The sequence below is a fragment of the Camelus bactrianus genome, chromosome 16 (genome assembly GCF_048773025.1).
Source record: "Camelus bactrianus isolate YW-2024 breed Bactrian camel chromosome 16, ASM4877302v1, whole genome shotgun sequence".
NCBI lineage: Eukaryota > Metazoa > Chordata > Mammalia > Artiodactyla > Camelidae > Camelus > Camelus bactrianus.
In genome coordinates, this window is record NC_133554.1 from 40,469,143 (window position 1) to 40,486,405 (window position 17,263).

The 17,263-nt window shown below is 47.5% G+C and overlaps 1 protein-coding gene across 3 annotated transcripts in view; it reads left to right on the forward strand.

The window, feature by feature from the left end:
* The window catches only part of NXN (nucleoredoxin), a 127,216-nt gene that overhangs the window by 90,008 nt on the left and 19,945 nt on the right, over nucleotides 1-17,263 (forward strand). The window lies entirely within an intron of this gene.

Sequence of the window (17,263 nt, forward strand, 5' to 3'; positions counted from 1 at the left end):
TTACAATGTGTCAGTTTCTGGTGTATGGCATCATGTTTCAGTTATACATATACATACATATATTCGTTTTCATATTCTTTTTCGTAGGTTACTACAAGACAGTGAATATAGTTCCCTGTGCTGTACAGAAGAAATTTGTTTTTTATCTATTTTATATATAGTAGTTAATATTTGCAAATCTTGAACTCCCAATTTATCCCTTCCCACCCCCAGCCCCCTGGTAACCATGATTTTGTTTTCTATGTCTGTGAGAGTCTCTTTCTGTTTTGTAAATAAGTTCATTTGTGTCCTTTTTTTTTTTAAGATTCTTCATATAGGTGATATCATATGGTATTTTTCTTTCTCTTTCTGGCTTACTTCACTTAAAATAACCATCTCCAGGTCTACCCATGTTGCAGCAAATGGCATTATTTTATTTTTATGGCTAAGTAGTATTCCATTGTATATGTATACCACAACTTCTTTATCTAGTCATTTGTCAATGGACATTTACATAGCTTCCATGTCTTGGCTATTGTAAATAGACTTGCCATGAACATTGGGGAGCATGTATCTTTTTGAATTAGATTTCTCTCTGGATATATGCCCAGGAGTGGGATTGCTGGATCATATGGTAAGTCTATTTTTAGTTTTTTGAGGAATCTCCGTACTGTTTTCCATAATGGCGCCACCAAACTGCATTCCCCAGGGGATTCTGATACAGGTCTTTCTGGAGAAATACTGCATTAAACGTTGTTGGGGAAGCCCTTTTCTTCCCCATGGGCAGTGCTTGCTGAACGCCAGCCTCCTTCAGAAGGGTGAGTGCTGTTAGGTTTGGCATAAGTGGAACCCCAAGCATTCAGGGGAACCTTGCCAGCTTCCTGGTCAGGATGAGTTTTATGAGGTTCCTTGATGGAGACGCCACTGGCTGTGGCCAAGGCGGGTTTTCCCTGCTGGGGCTTGTGGGGGGAAGTCAGCGTGATGTCCCCACGTGGCAGGAAAGCTAAGACCAAGCCAGCAGTTTCCTCCCTGGCGAAGAGCTTTCTGGAGGCTGTGGGGCCATAACCGGCATACAGGGGTCTGTAAGGCCCCCCAGATTCTCATCCCCCTTTCTCACTGCTGCCTCCGTTGGCACAGGACCTAAGGAAGTTGAAGTGGCAGGGCTGTTCCTGGGATTGGAGCTTCCAGTTAAACTACGTCATGTTTTTTCCATTCTCGGTTTCAAGTCTCTGGTTGTATCAGGGAGAAGCCTTGGTGCGCTCTCCTTCTTTAAAGCTCTGGAACACTCACTCATCTCTTTTTCAATAGAGAAAGCAGACCTCAAAACCTTCTGCAGGCAACAGGGGCGAGATCCAGCTTAATAGTTGCTGGGGCTTTGTTCTTTTTATTTTGACACTGACTGTCTATGGATGGTAAGCAGGGCTGGTTTTCTGTTTCCAACAGCCATATCAAATTTCCTTTCAAAGTAAATTTTAAAAGATGAGGTTTCCTTAAAGCAAAATAAGTAAATGAGAGAGGGGCACAGACTGTAAATGATGTATGGGAACAACTGAGTCTGGGCAGGATGGGCCCTGGAAGCAGCCATCTGCATCTGGATTTTGCATCTCGTTTTATCCTCATAGCAACCCTGTGAGGCAAGACCAGTCATCTTCCCCGCTGACAGCGGAAGTGACTTTCTCCAGGAAGGGGGATAACTCGCCCAGCCTGGCCGACTTCCCTCTGCTGTCTCTGCCTTCGGTGATGGGGACACGGAACCATGCAGTCACTGCCTGTGCCCCTCAGCTTCCCTGCTTGCTCTGCTTCCTGCTTTCAGGGCATTTCCCCCTTCTGTCTGCAGCTGGAGCTGCTCTGCGAGGAGCAGGCAGGGCTTCCCCCACTCTCTGTCCCGGCCTCCTTCCTTTCAGCCTGGGGAGGTGTGGGTCTTCATTGTTGCAAGCAAAAGACACAACTCGAGGGCACTGGGCCCCGGGGTCCTGACTGAACTGCTTTTGGACACAGTTTATTCCCTGGGTGGTCCAGAGCCCAGTTTCAGACTTGTTGACATGTGACAATTCAGTTCTGCTCAAGGTTGACAGGATTATTGTGCTCTTGAAAATAGTCAATGTGTCCTGGAAAGCCCGGGCTCCTTCTGGGGAATCAATTTGTGTGTGGCTTCTATTCAGAAGGCCTCAGCAGTCTACATTTCTTAAACAAGTGATTAGTGGTATACTCAAGGTCTGATTCACTGGGATGTTTGCGTCCAGAAGGAGACCATCAGTCCAGTCGCCACCTCGGAAACTCTCCGCCCTCTGTCCCTCTTGGTTCTGTGGCACCGGTGGCTTCTGAAATCAGCCCACAAGAAGTGCTGGCGTCCTTGGCCTGGGAGTGTTTGCAAAGGGCAGCCCCTCACTAAGCTGCATTTGGAAAATAAAAGTTGGGAAAGACTTGCTGTGTCTGCTTCTAAGTGTCACACACGCTGTTGTTCCTTGCGAATACAGAGGACATGGTGGGTTTTTTTTTGTTTGTTTTTTGGTTTTTTTGTTTGTTTGTTTTTTTAAAGTAGCCATTCATCTTATCTGTAGAAGAAACCTCAGGCTCTCTTCCCTCCTGAGTCATTTCAGGGCAGCGTCTCCTGGAGCCCTGGAGAATGCAAAACGTTCCTGGAGGGAGAGCTGCCCTCTCCTTGGAAACTCAAAAAAAAAAAAAAGAAGAGGAAGCCTCTTCTCTGCAAGTTTGTAACAATCTGTCCACCACAGCCGGCCGCCTTCCCTTTGACCCACACGCCAGAGAAGCAGGCTGATTCTTCTCTATCTGCATATCGGATCGTCAGCTCACATATATATAAGAAAGACTGTATTTTAGGGGTTGGTGGCTAGCAGAGAGCCAAGGCCCTGGTACTGATTTGTTCTGTCGCCTGGTGAGCCATCTTGCTCCCATCTCTGCATCCATAGCATAGGGAGGAGTTTCCTCCCCAGGGTCCCTGGAGCCTTTGGGGACAAGAGAGAAGGGTAGATGGGGAAGGGACTGGAAAGGGTTAAGAGCAGAACATAGTTTTGCTTTTCTCTCGCCAGTTTCTGAGCAGTGAGGACTCCATGGCGCACACTCAGCCCCACATCTGTCTTCGTTAGGAGTTGTTTACAAAGAACAGAAATTCACTCAAGCTGGCATCAGTAGATTGGGTTAGGCTCTCAGAATACAGCTGTTAATCACGCGGGCATCCAGATTCAGGAAATAGGGTTCAGCTGGGACGCAGCGGCACCAGAGCAGGATTTCAGAAGCAGGTCTCTCCTGCCCTCCTCAGGGGCTGTGCAGTTTCTCTCATTTGCTTCTCTGTCTGCTGACGCTCTGGTGTCTGTCTTCCTCGCTTCCCATCTCCGTTCCTTTGTGAGAAAAGTGGGCTGGGATACTGTGTGTTTCCTTTCTTGTGCCTTGTCCTGCCTCCAGTTTACATAAGTCTCTGTCCCCACCGCCACCATCCTCTAATCAGTACTTCCCCGTTTTCACATCCCTGCCACACTTAGAAAATGATCACTGTTTGTCTTCTGGGATAAAGAGACAAGGCCGGTTGTCACCAGAGGCCAAGGACTCTTTGAGGGGTGGAGGTGGGGGGTTCCAGCCGCCCTAAGGGCTGAGAGTATCGATGTGGCCCCTTCCTCTGACTTCTCTGTAGCACGCTGGCTGGGAAGCTCTGCCCTTACTGAGCCGAACTTTGTGTTCAATTTCTAAATCTCCAGGATGGAGTAGGCTTGGTCTCACATCAAGTGTCTTTACCTGCTGCAGTCACCTGCGGCCCGAGGCTGGCACCTGTGGAACAGACATGCCCCCCGGGGTCCCCACTGCAGAGGTGGCGGGGGGTGCATGGGGCAGGGACTGGCATCGCAGGTGGAGCATCCAAATAGCAAGCAGGTCCAGCGGCTTCTCAGGCTCCTTTCCTCCCCTGAGGGCGAGGACCTTTGTCCTCAATCTCTGTTGCTCCACAGCATCTGGCACAAATCCTTGGTAGGATTTAGATGCTCAGTAAGTACCCATTGTTGGATAAGCACACCTGGGTACGTGCATGGTGTACACAAAGTGTTCACTGAGGGAGACATTGACCTATCTGGGAAACTCAGCCGTCTCCCCTGCCCCCCTGCGTCTTGTCCCCAGACGCTGCTTCACCCCCATTTCTCTAGCACATCTTGCAACCAGGGTGTTCGTGCCATTTTCCTCTTTCTTGTTGCCATCTGAAGTCTCAAACGGAGAGCCGTTAACCAGTGAGGCAGGCTGCCTGTGTTTTTTTCTCAGTATGAGGCATTTGGAACCAATTGTGTGGTGGCCCCTTGGAGTTAGCTGTTTAGAAGTAAAACAACACACACTAATACTGCATTGTAAAAATGTCTTTCCGGCCAGTGTCTTGGACTTTTGTGTTTCTGTGGAAACGCCCGTCTAAATTTCCTGCTTGATTTTTTTTCTTAATGGTCAGACATTAACTTGGCAAATTCTACTATTTTTTAAATGCTGCTGATGTCAAAGCAAGCAGCGGGCCAGGCCATGCCTTTCAGAGATAAGAAACCAGCATTCACTAACTGGAAATCAATTGCTGCTGGTTGACATCCTGCTGAGAGTGACAGAGACCCTCGGCTTAATCAATTTCATCTCAGATCCTTCCCTCGTCCTGTTTTAGAACAGCTTTATTTCACACAAAGAGAGGTGTGAATTGATGTTTCTTTGTAGGACTAAGGGGATATAATACTTTGTTCTGTATTTACTCTCATATTTATTTCTGTATGGGGTACGTAGCTCTTTTTCACTTATTCTACAGGAATCACTTGGATGCATAAATCCAAGGACATGTGTTTGCAGCTCTCACACATCTGTCTTGAATTTCATCTTTTCCACCCTGTCTTCTACTTTCCAAACAATTTACCTCCCTCCTTCTCTCTCCCTGCTGTTATTTATTTCACTATGCGGCGAAACCCTTTCATTTCAAGAGCTGGCGGAGGGGAACAGTGTAGGCCACGATCTACTTCGATATAAAGGCATCTGGGAGCCTGGCGAGCACAACTTCTTTGTAGAGGATGCGATTCCTTTTGCTCGGGACACAGCTGGTCCAGAGCACAGAGCTGCGTGGCTGCCCCTGTGTCCAGAGCTCTGGAGGAGCCTGGCTTGCTGGGTTCCCAGTGAGGTAATGTTCTTCCCATCCTGGACCAATCCAGTCCCATCTGTGGAGGGCCTTCCTGTGCCAGGCTCCATGCAGAACAGTCCCTTATGAGTCTCCTCTTTGATCTTTTATTTATTTATTTATTTTCCTCCCAGACTGGGAATTTCTCACATCATTGTAAATGTTTCCTCTCCTCCCCTTGTCACTTGGCTGGGGCTCTAGGGAGACTTCCTGAAGCAGGAAAGTGGTAACAAGGGATTTAACTGGGCACTCAGAAAGTTCTGCCAAGAAACAGAGCTTTCTATGCAGCCAGGGCAAAAACCCAAAAAGCAAAATAAAACAAAAACCCTGACGAAATAACAATCAAGTAGGAAATGGAAGAGTCCTCTGCTGAGTGCTTATGGCTCCACGCTGGACCAGGTATGGAGGGTGCTGACATGATAAACATCTCACAGACCACACTTCCTGCTCCTATTTTCATTTGGAGGGAGGACCTGGAAACGCTCACCCTGAGGCCTTGTGATTTATAGCGTTTGGGTTAGTAGGTGTTATGCAATCGCGTTCCTAATCTACTGGAAGCTGCAGAAAGTTTGGAGCCTATTTGCCTGATTTTCTTTTTTGGATAACAACTTATTTAGTAGCTGTTTAGGAACCGTGGTGAATGGGTGAGGACGAAATACCAGCTTGCGTGTCTTTTCATGCTGCTTCTGTAGGGTCAAATGTGTGAAGCTAGTAAACACACCCTTTCTTGGCCTGAACGTCACCACCACCACCACCACCATCATCATCACGTGTTAAATACCTAGCAGACGCAAGACACTGGAGATGCAAAAGCGGCATAAGCTTTAGTCCCCTGGCGGAGCTCGTCTGATGAAGGAGATAAAGATGGTCTTTGGTTTCGAGCCCTAGAAGGATGAATACAGTGGGGTTCTGGAACGGTGGAATTCTCTTTTGCTATTGACTTGATGGATCACTTCACCTCTTTAAATTTGCTTGTTCTTGTCATTTATGAAATCTCGCTCTCTTTCTTGTTGGATCTTTTTACCGCGGTACCTGGTCCTAGGGGTCTATCGTGTGCAGTACGTCAGTGCTAGACGTGTCATTCAAGTGCTGAGTTGGAGAGTCAGTAGAAAACCAGAGCCTGGAGTTCCAAGGTCATGGTTTGTCAGTCCACCGAGAACTGAGGAGGCTGGGGGAGCTCTGTTGTCCTCCCTTGAGAACCTGCACTAACGCCATCTCCTGGGGGAAAGGTCTGTTTTCAGATGAAGGAGGAGTCTTAGTATGGATTAGACATTTTTTTAAAATAAAACCTTGCTCGTATATATATGTTTTTTCAAAAGTCCCTTTATCAGCTCTGGTCAGACCCCAAATTTGATGGCCTTTCATCTTGTATTCAACCTCGAGGGACGGATTAGTTGGGGTAACTTGATGGTATCTACCATCTTCTGGCTGAGGAGGAGGGAGGGTGGGAGATAACACTGCCTTGACAAGCAGCTTCCTCCAGCAGAATCCCCAAATCTGCAAGGGATATCACTCTTCCTTCCCCAGGGTCCTTACTCCTAGGGGTCCTTTCTTCCCTTTTTTTTTTTTTTTTTTTTTGTTTCCATCTTATGGGCCCTAGAAAAACGTGGTGTGCAGACCCTCAGAATTTATTTCTCTTTGGTTTGAAGGTAAACATTCTGGGTTGAACTTGCATGGTGACTTCGTCTCTCAAAGGAGGTGGCAGATCCCAGATCCCAGTGTTCCAGTAAAAACACACTGCTCAGGGTGAATGTGGGCATACTTCCCGGGGCTATCAGCAGAGGGATGGATCCGCAGTGACACAAGCCACAGAAACCGGACACCCTCCCCCCAGAAGCGATTGCCTTGAGGGCTGTGATGTGGTCTCTCCCTCCCATTCCACATCGATTCTGGCTCATTGTCCTCTCTGCTCTGAAAACTCCTGGCTGCTTCTTTAGTTCTTTTTTCTTTATGGTTTTGGCCCTCAGCTGTTGTGACCAGCCACCCTCTTAAGGTTCCAAACCACTATGCCCAGCAGAGGCAGCTATACCAGATGGGGCTTTAGGAGATTCCTCTGTCAGCTTGTGAGAGCTGCAGCATGGGGAAACCAGCCGCCTCTCCCTCTGTCTGTGCTGTCAGCCAGAGAGGACTTGGCAGCCACATGTCCCTTTGTCCTCCGGCAGCTGCTCATCTCCTGGCCTGCTGAGTCGTGAGGGCGGGCAGTTGTGTGCCACAGTCCATGAAACTCTTTAATTGGTGTTGCAAGGGGGACCAGGTTCCAAGTAGAACGAACAAGCCCGAGGTGAATGAGAGGGATTAAGAAATAGCGTGCATTTCAGCACTTTTCAAAAGCATGAGCAAGCAGAAAACACTGATGTTTTGGTCTTTATATTTGTGAGTATCATTTCTTATCTCTTTAACTCCTTGTTGTTGTTGACTGAAGACAGTCTAAAGGTGCAGTTGTCTGAGAGGAAGTTTAGTGGCCAAGGTGCTGGGTGAATGACTCCTAGGAAGGAGGGAGGAAGGAAGACGGAGGCGGTGGCCACTGTGTCCCTGCACGTGCAAAACTGCTACCCACTGCCAGTGCCGGCAGCCAGACCCCGGCCTCTGAGCCATGTGAAACACCACTTTTTAAATTGTCTATCTTCTCATGTCTGTCCGCAGGGCCACCATCAGCCCCTGTTGTCTGCGGGGGTCGTGGTTAGAATTAGTGTCCATTTCTTACTTGTTCTGCTACCCACCTCCAGACCCTACCCCACCTTATGAGAAAGAAGGATGTACGGATGAATGCTGGTCCAGAAAGCATCTTCATTTCTACGAAGAAACAGAGCTGTTGCTCCACCCATAGCTGTTGCCGGGGGAGTAGACTCCACTCTCCCCTCCTTTGTCAGAGTCTATCCGCTTACCTTCGGACAGAAGGGCTCTTATAAACTATTCTGTATTTATTTGTGTGGATTATTCTGGGTCCCAGCCCTGGCAGGGACCCAGTGGCCCTGTGGTGTCCTGCTTGCCATGGTCAAACACTGTTTATCAGGAGCCCATGCAGTTTGATTATGTACAGTTGCCCTAAATGAGCTTTCATCCGAAAGATTTCATCAACTTCTGTACCAGTAGACTCTGGAAGGGCACCCATTAGAAGCGTTCTCGTGTGTGCCAGGCACAGTTCTCAGATTAGCGTCTGTATTATCTATCATCATGGTAACCCTAGGAAGTAGGTACCATGGGGCCATTTTGCCATTGAAGACAGCGAGGCTAGGGGAGGCTGTGTAATTTGTCCGAGGTGGCAGAGCTAGGGTTCAGACCCAGGCCATCTGCTCCCGAGCCTGTGCTGTCACCCACTGCACCCTGTGCAGTGGGGATTCGGGGCTGCCAGGACATAGCGGCCCACTTGGAGGAAGGATGAAGGGGCAGTGGTGGGTCTCTGTTCACCCTCGTAGTGTGAGCCCTGTGTCCTGGGCAGGGTCTTTGGTAGCACTTCGGAGCAATAAGTTAGGATGGAGGCAGAGCTTCCTGTCAACCGGTGAGGTGTGTGGTGGAAGGCTGGCGGCAGACGGGGACAGACATCTCTTGGATAAAGAGATAAAAGGAAGCAGTGGCACAGCAGATCCTCCACCTGGTACTAGCAGCAAAGTGATTTCTGTTGTAAGAGAATATTTTGCAGAGCAAAGTGAGGCTCCTAAGAACTTAACAAGTCCCCATATCACTGGTCTGGAAGCACCCGGCACTTACTCTGAAGGGATGTCCCCGGCCTGTTCCTCTGTCTGCAGGTGTCCCAAGTTGATACAAGGCCTAAGAAGTTGTTTACCCCGTGCCCACCCCCCTGCGCCAAAATCAGAACCTGCAGCTGACAGGGCTGCTAAACCAGGGTCAGAGGGGTCAGCGCATTTCCCACTGAGGGTCAAGGAGAAACGGCAGTGTCCTCTAGGCTGCATGGTCGCTTGCGACATTTACTGAACTCTTACTGTACACCAGGCAGCATTCTCAGCCTTACACGTATATTAATCGAGTTCATTCTAATGGCAGCGGTATGGAGCAGCCATTATTGTCTTCCTCACGTTACTCATGGGGAAACTGAGGCTCTGAGAGGTGAAGTAACTTGCCCCAGATCACCCAGCAGGGATGTAGTAGAGTTGGGATTTGAACCCAGGCAGTCTAGTTCCAGAATCATCTTAACCCTTTTACCCACACCATACTGCCCTCTGATAGGCGAAAGTACTGAGGAGAAATCTGGCTGACCACCAAGGACCAAACTCAGCCCTGAGCTGTTGGTTCTTGGGGCCGCCCCGGCTTGGAATCAGAGTGGTTACCGGGAGGATGTGTGAGACAGTAAGTGTGTTTGATTGAACATGCAGAGCCATTCCTGGCCTGTTCACTAAATTAGATGGAGCCAGGCTTCCTTCTGGCCCCTTTTTGCTCATTTCTAGCAGCTGCCGCATGTTATGCCTGAGCAGTAGTTGTAGCTGTGTGTGTGTGAGTGTGAGAGAGAGAGAGAGAGAGAGAGAGAGAGAGTGTGAGTGTGTGTGTGTGTGTGTGTGTGTGTGTGTGTGTGTGAACAGATATAGCATACCATGGCCATTTTTACCATTTTCCACTTATGCCGTAAGGTTCCTGAAAGCAGGCCTGGTGTCTCGCACCCTTCACGTCCCCTGCAGCACTGTGTTTAGCATTGTAAGTGCATCACACCTGACAAATCTCTGCTGGAGTGCGCAGCCCAGCTCGGTCAGCTGTCAGTCAGCTAGAAAATTGGCTGTTCTGAGATTTCGAGAAATGAAGAGTAAATTGCTAACGTCTCTTCTACCCAGCCTTGTCTTTTACAGCAGCCTGGAGTAGCAGATGTGGACTTGGAAGGAGGGCGTGTGGTGTATTTAATGCCTGGTTCCTGTGTATGCAGGAAGCAGCATGGACACATTCTTTTGGAAACCTCACACCCCATGACCCTTAGGGCACAGATCCTCTCTCTCAACCAGCTGTAGTGAAGGGGAAATTGATTGTTAATCTAGCTTCCGAGCTGCACATCCACTTGGAGGGCTTTGATTTCTTGTAAGCTGGTGCAGGTTCCAAGCAGCCTGCCCCAGCCCACCCGCACCTCTTCCTTCATCTCACAGGTCCGTTCTCTGTGTTGGCTGCAGGCAGAGGAGAGCTGGGGAGGGGATAGGGCAGGGATCAAAGGCACTTATTAGATAAAGGGAGAAGAGCTCTCATCCCACTTACACTTATTTGGGGGCAGTTTATTCTGCAGTTTAAAGAGCCTTCTGGGTCCCCAAGTATCCCAAGGAACAAGGAAGAATCTTGGTCATCAAGAAGCCTTTAAACAGCTGAACTTGACTGTATAGCTGGGCATCTGGTTTGGCTGGCCCATCAACGGTGCTTCCTCTCTCCTTTCCTTCCTTCCTTCCATTTGCTCCTTCCTTCATTTGTTCACCGTCATTTACTGAGCACACAACATGTGCCAAGCGTTGTACTTGTCCGACCACAGTACCAGGCTGGGAAAATTGCAGTCACAGGCCAAATCGCATCCTGGGAACCATGCTTCAGAAGCAAGATTTGGTCTCAACTCTGGGGATTTGAGGACAAGGTCCTGCTGGAGCACTGAGGATGGTTCTGGGATGACAAATACAACAACAGTGGTCATTGACATGAATAATAGCAGCTGACACTTGTCTAGCACCTCGTCTGAGTCAGGCCCTATTCTAAGCACTTTGTGGAACACATCTAACTTCACAACAGAGGTGTAGGTATGGTTATCTCCATTTTGCAAGTGAGATAATAAGAGAGGAGCTAGGTAGCTTGCCTGAGGTCGCCAGTGGCCAGAGCAGTTAGACCTGTGCTCCAGAGCTGGTGCTGAGTAACTTCTAGTGGAGGGACTGCCTTGACATTGGAGAGGGGGGAAAGGGGGATTTTCTTTCCCTGACTGCATATGTAGTGGGCTTTGGTCATGTTTGGCTTGAAGGACGGGGGCCTTTCTGAGGATCTGTTTTCACACGCTGCTTACTGAGAGGATGGTATTGGCCGTAGGCAGCGTTCGGTGGAAGGGCAGGGGTGAAGTTGCCCGGAGAGGGCTCTGGCTGACCTGGCCCAGGAACTGCCTGATGAATCCGACATCTGTGTTAACTTTGGCTTGAGATCACAGATTTGCAGCAGCTGTTGAGAAATAAAAACTTAGCCCCCCTGTCAAGCGCAGGACCCAGTCCTCAGAATGAGAAGCAGATTCTGCGTCACCCTCGGGAGCTGGGGCTTCTCAGAAATCTCCAGGTTGCGTGTCCCTGTGGCCTGTGTGGTGCTGACTCATCCCCCAGGTTGTCAGATGGGCTGGGCTCTGTAGTCGGCATTTTTACAGTTTCCCAGTTCCCAACCCCAGCCCTTTTGATATTTGCTTCATTGTTCCGTGGGTCACTGTGAAAGCGCCTCTGGCCGTCATTCCTAGGGCGATAGTTCCAACCACAGCCTTGGAGTCTCTAACCAGAACCAGCCGCTGGGCTGACGAGTGGGAACTTCTAAGTAACCCGAGAGCCTGGTTTGTCATCCTTCTTGCCTTTAGCCAAGTCAAGCTAATATGGTCTCCTCTTTCTTTTTGTCTATTTCAACTTTGCTGCCTTGCCTCTGAGTTTTAGACTTTGGGGCTTTGCTGGGACCCATTCTATCTGAGTCGCCTGGCCTTTGGGTAGCTATGAAAGGAGGTGGAATGTGGCATTGAAATGAACTTTGGGTGGACTTTGTGCCGGGACAGTGACTGGAGAGAGAGGAAGCTTTGGATGTGAAAGTCACTAAGTCTCTCCCACCTACAGTCAGCGTGGCCCTGCTAACAAGCCTGTTCAGGAGCCCTTAGCCTTTTCTGAACTGATGACCAGTGGGAGGAGCTCCTACTCTCAGCCCGGCTCCCTGCCCCGGTGCTGGGATGGGAGTCTTGGAGCCAGGTGCAGGGATGGGAACCTCCTGACTCAGCTCCTCTCCCTCCTACACCCGTTTGTCGCCGACTGTATGGGATTTCACACTTCAGTCTTCTAAGCCAGAAGGTGAGGAAACAAGGTAGGAATTCCTGTCAGAATCAGACATGCTGTCAGTGTTCTCTTAAGTGGAGAGAAAAGCAAAATCCACAGAGTCAGTTTAAAAAAAAAACTCCAGATGCCCTTTTAAAATCTGAGAATTCAAATAAGAGGTAGGAGGGAGAAAGAAAGGCCGGGGGGAGGGAAGGCAAACAGACCACATAAAACTGGCCCCAGTGCATGTATGTGTTTTGCAGAAGGTGCTTATGGCAAAAATCCCACTTGCTACAGAAGGAAATCCCCATTTTCTAAAGAGGTTTAGATACAGCCCATTATACAGTTGATTGAAATTGACAGGAAAATGTTTTTGAAAAGGATACTGACAAGACAAGGGGGAAATAAGCCTAAATTTGATTCAGATATTAATGATGTGTCCTGTGTATGATGCTTTAGTTTTCAGAGCATCTCCAGACACGTCACCTCGTTTAAGTTCTGTATTCATCCTGTGATGTGGGTATAACTGTGCTAGGCGAGCAGGCGTGACCTGCCCAAGGTCTGGTACCATGTCACCCACTGACATCTATGGAGATGTTGGGGCCAAAATATAAACCCAGGACCCTCGAAACCCGTTTGTATCCTCCACCACCATTATTTCTTCCCACGACGAACTCTGAGATGACGAGGAAGCATTGACCAATGTCAGGAGCATTGACACTCCTGACTCTGGTTAAATGCTTTAATGTCATACCAAGGAAGACTAAGAACTCATTTCTTGGGCATCTTTAGAAAGCAAGTGACATGAGTGCTCTGTCCTGGGTGGTTCTGATCTTCACCATCCCGAAGGCAAAGGGATGAACTGGAGACCACTGGTGGTACCCAGTTCCCGAATGAGTGTGGGAAGATGGCAGCCGCATATAGTGAGATTTTAAGCTCCCATCGTTCACCATTGCATCATCTTAGAGTTTAGGCAAATGCTGACTTTTATTAGAGGGAATTTTCATGACAGAAGTAAAGGTGGGGCAGTATCTTAGCTCTCTCTGAATCAAGGTCAAGCCTTGTGTGCTAACATGAACTCTTAAGACAAGAGGGTCTTTATCTGGGGTCTGTAGACCTCTTAGGATCAGACAGGTTCAGTAATAGGCTTCCAGGAATTCACAAAGTCTATGAAATTACACATAGACTTTTTTGTGTATGTCCATTTTTCTCTGGGGAAAAGATCTATATATGGCTTTTATCATTAAAAGTGTCTGTGACCCCAAAATGGTTATGAAACCAGTGTTTTAAGAAGCCTTTTTGAAAACCTTTAGTGGACTTTAGGTGTCACCCACACTTAAAAAGGCACAGAAGTGAATCTTGGTGATCATTTCTTTAAACTCATGTCCTTCTCATTCCCAGTCGGCATAAGAGAGTCATCGAAGTGACCCTGTGTGACTTCTAACGTAAGGTTCACTTTCTGATCCAGGTGTCAGAATGGACATGGTTGGGATGATCATTGCTACGCCTTCTGCACAGTTTCAGAGCAGAGTAACGAGGGGCTAGACAGACAGTCCCGTACAAATCTACTAGTCACTGACAAATGACGTAAGTTCCTAAATAAATCACTAGCATATAAAATTAGGCCATGATGTGTCAGTCTATGGAAGGACCAACTTTTCAGTGTCCGATGTGAGTCTGACATTTTTTTCCCCACCAAACCAGTGGGCCTTTACTTGGAAACAAGATCTGACAACAATGGATAAAACACAAGCTACCACTTCCTGACTTCTTTGAGATCCAGTGGGAAAGAAAGGGGAGGGTCCCTAGGGAGGGAGGAAGATAAGGGTCACCGAGGTTGCAGTTTCTTCCCTCTGTACGGAGGATGCTGGGAGAAAAGACATGTCTGTGGTGATGTGATGTAGGACGAGGCCGGGTATTTTAGCCCTTCTGACTACATGAGGGACCCCCAAAAAGCTGAGCCCTTCCTTATCTGTCAAGGGGACAGCACCTCTATTTTTAGTCTTAAAAGGTACTTACTGCACTAAGCAGGCCAGCCAGCCTTCAGGTCCTCCTTTTATAAATCAGCTGGGAGATGGTTCTGACTCACACTGAGTGGCCCAGCATTTTGGGGCTGGGTTGCCCAGGTAACTAAAACCACCATTCCTCAAAAAATATCTAACCAAGAGCCGATCACAGGCTTATGTTTTGAGTATAGTATGGGTACCTCCATTCTATTACAATCCTATTGCATCTGCTATCTTTAAGGCTCACAGCCTGCAATTACTTTAGGAAACAGTCTAGCTACCAAAAAGAGAGTCTTGTTACAAGATGCCGTTTGCTTGTGGGAGCCCCAAGACCCTGGGGAGATATGATTATAGTGATCCCTTAATAATACATGTGAGCAGAGATTTCTTCTACGAAAGCAAGGATGGTTTAACCTTAGAGTGGTTACTAATGAAATGTACCACAGCCAGTCAAAAGAATAACCTTAAAGTAACCATCCATTCCTGATAAAAATTTTTGTTCAAAAAGTTATGGAAGGCTATTTTTTTTAAATTGTGGTAAAATATACATAACATAAAATGTACCCTCTTAACCATTTTTAAGTGTACATTTCAGTGGTGTTAAATGCATTCACCATCATTCATTAAACCATCACCACCATCCATCCCCATAATGCTTCATCTTTGTAAAACTGAAACTCTATACCCATTAAACAATAAATCATTCTCCGGCCCCCCAACCGCTGACAGCTACCATTACAGTTTCTGCCTTTGTGATTTTGATTACTTCTAAGCACCTCAGTTAGGTGGAATCATACAGTATTTGTCTTTCTGTGACTGGCTTATTTCACTTAGCGTCCGTCCATATTGTAGTATATTGGAGCATATGCTTCCTTTTTCAAAAGGCTGGTAACATTCAGGACTGTTTTGTTTAACATGTTAAAGGATAACTGTTTCAACCCAATGGTTGGTATTACATATGATAGTAAAATATTACAGATATGACGTTATGGTCAAGTAGAAGAAAAGGATGCTTGCTACTTAATATTGTCCTGGAAATTCCAGCCAGTGTAGTTCTGTAAGAAAAGGAAATAAGTGGTATAACTACTGAAAAAAGAAGATGAAGTTGTCTTTATTTGCAAATAGCGTGACTTTCTATTCAGACTGAAAGACTACTTGGAAGTGTATATAGCTTATAGCTGACCCTTGAACAACATGGGTTTGTACTTTGCGGGTCCACTTATTTGAGTGTTTTTCACTAATAAATACTATATAGTACTGCAGTGTCCACGGATGGTTGAACCTGCAGATGTGGAACCGAGCATGCGGAGGGCCCCCTAAGGGACTTGAGCATTCCCAGATTTTGGTCTCTGAGGCAGATCCTGGAACCAGTCCTCTCTGGGATACTGAGAGATGATGTTATATTTAAAAATTAGCTGTTTTTACAACTCTGCCTTTCCTTTTGTGACCTAGATCCCACCTTTTTGCCTATTCAAGGACTTTGTTTTTACACTTCTCCTTCCCATCAGTTTTTTTTCTTTCTCACCTGGATTATTCCCAGTGGCATGTATCTCCCTCCTTTAAAATATCCATCCTCTGACCTCATCTTTAAGAAATCCTCCCTCTGACCTCATGATGTGTTTTTCCAGCTACAATCCCATTTCTTTGCTCCCTTACAGCAAAACTCTTAAAGAGAATTGTCTGGAGCCACCACCTCAGCCCCTGAGCTCCCATTTTCTCCTTCCCTTTTTATAACCTCTTTTCTTTTTATTATTCACCTCTTGATGTTTCACATCAGATTTGTCAGAGTCCCAGGCCCCCTGTAGGAATGTGTGCTGGACCGAGCTGCGCCCCACCCTCCCTTTTCATCCCAGTCTGCTTTCCAGCTTCACCACTGCACCGACTCCTCCTTGATTCCATGAGGTCATATGTGACCTTTGGTGCCACATCCACTGGTCAGTTCTCTGTCCTCATCTTACTCAACATCTCGGCATCATTTGACACGGCCACCTACTCTCTCCTGTCCAAAACACTTTCCTCACCAGCCTGTTGGGACACAGAGTCTTCTTGTCTTCCTATGTCACTCATCACTCCTCAGCCTGCTGGCTCCCCTGGGGTCTCTTCTCTTCACTGGCCATATCCTCTCCTTGGATGACCTCACCCAGGCCCATGACCCCTAACAGCATCTAGGCACCGAGGATTCCTGATTTATATCTTGTCCCTCCCACCCCACAATCCAGATTCATAAACCATGGTTAATGGGACCCCTTGACACACTTTTGCTCAATCCCCCAAAACCACAATATGGTACCTGCGTGGTCTTGTTCTTTCCCTGCACCTTCCCCACATCCATCTGTCAGCCTCCCCTATTGACTGTCTTCAGAATATGTCATCATGTCCCCACTTCCTCAGCTGCTACAACCCGCGTCTTCGCCACTGCTCTCAATTCCGGCTGGCTCTTCACGGGGCCTCCGCAGTTGAAGTTCCAGGTGTCTTTCCCTGCAGTCTCTTCCTCCACAGCAGCCCAAGTGACCTTTTAAAATGTAAATCAGATCAGACCCCTCCCCTGCTAGCCCTCAAAGTGAAATGGCCCGGTATTGACATATAACCTACATACATCCTCCCGGATGTTTTAAATCATCTCCAGATAGCTTATAATACCTAATACAGTGTACATGTAACGTCAATAGTTATACATACAAGTAAATACTATGTAAATAGTTGCCTGCATTTGGCAAATTCAAGCCCTGCTTTTACAAACTTTCTGGATTTTTTTTTCTGAATATTTTTGATCTGCACTAGATTGAATCCACAGATGCGGAACCTGTGGACTTGGAAGGCTGACTGTTCATATAGAATAAAATTTCATTCTTTTTACCAGTCTACTGGGCCTTAAAAATCTGGTGCATGAGTGCCCTTCTGACTGCATCGTGGCCCCGCTCCCTGACTGCATCCACTCTAGCCTTCCCCATTCAGCCTCCCGGTCTCTACACAGGTTCCCTGGGCCTCAGGTGACACCCCCCCACCCCTTATGTGCACGTGACTTGCTTCATATTATTGGGGTCTCTGCTCAAATGCCATTACTTCAAAGATGCCTTCCCAGAGCACGTGCTGAGATGTGTACCATTCCCTCCAGCATGCTTTTGCTCTTACCCTGTTCTGTTTTTCTTTTATGACTTATAAGTGCCTGAAATTATTTTTCT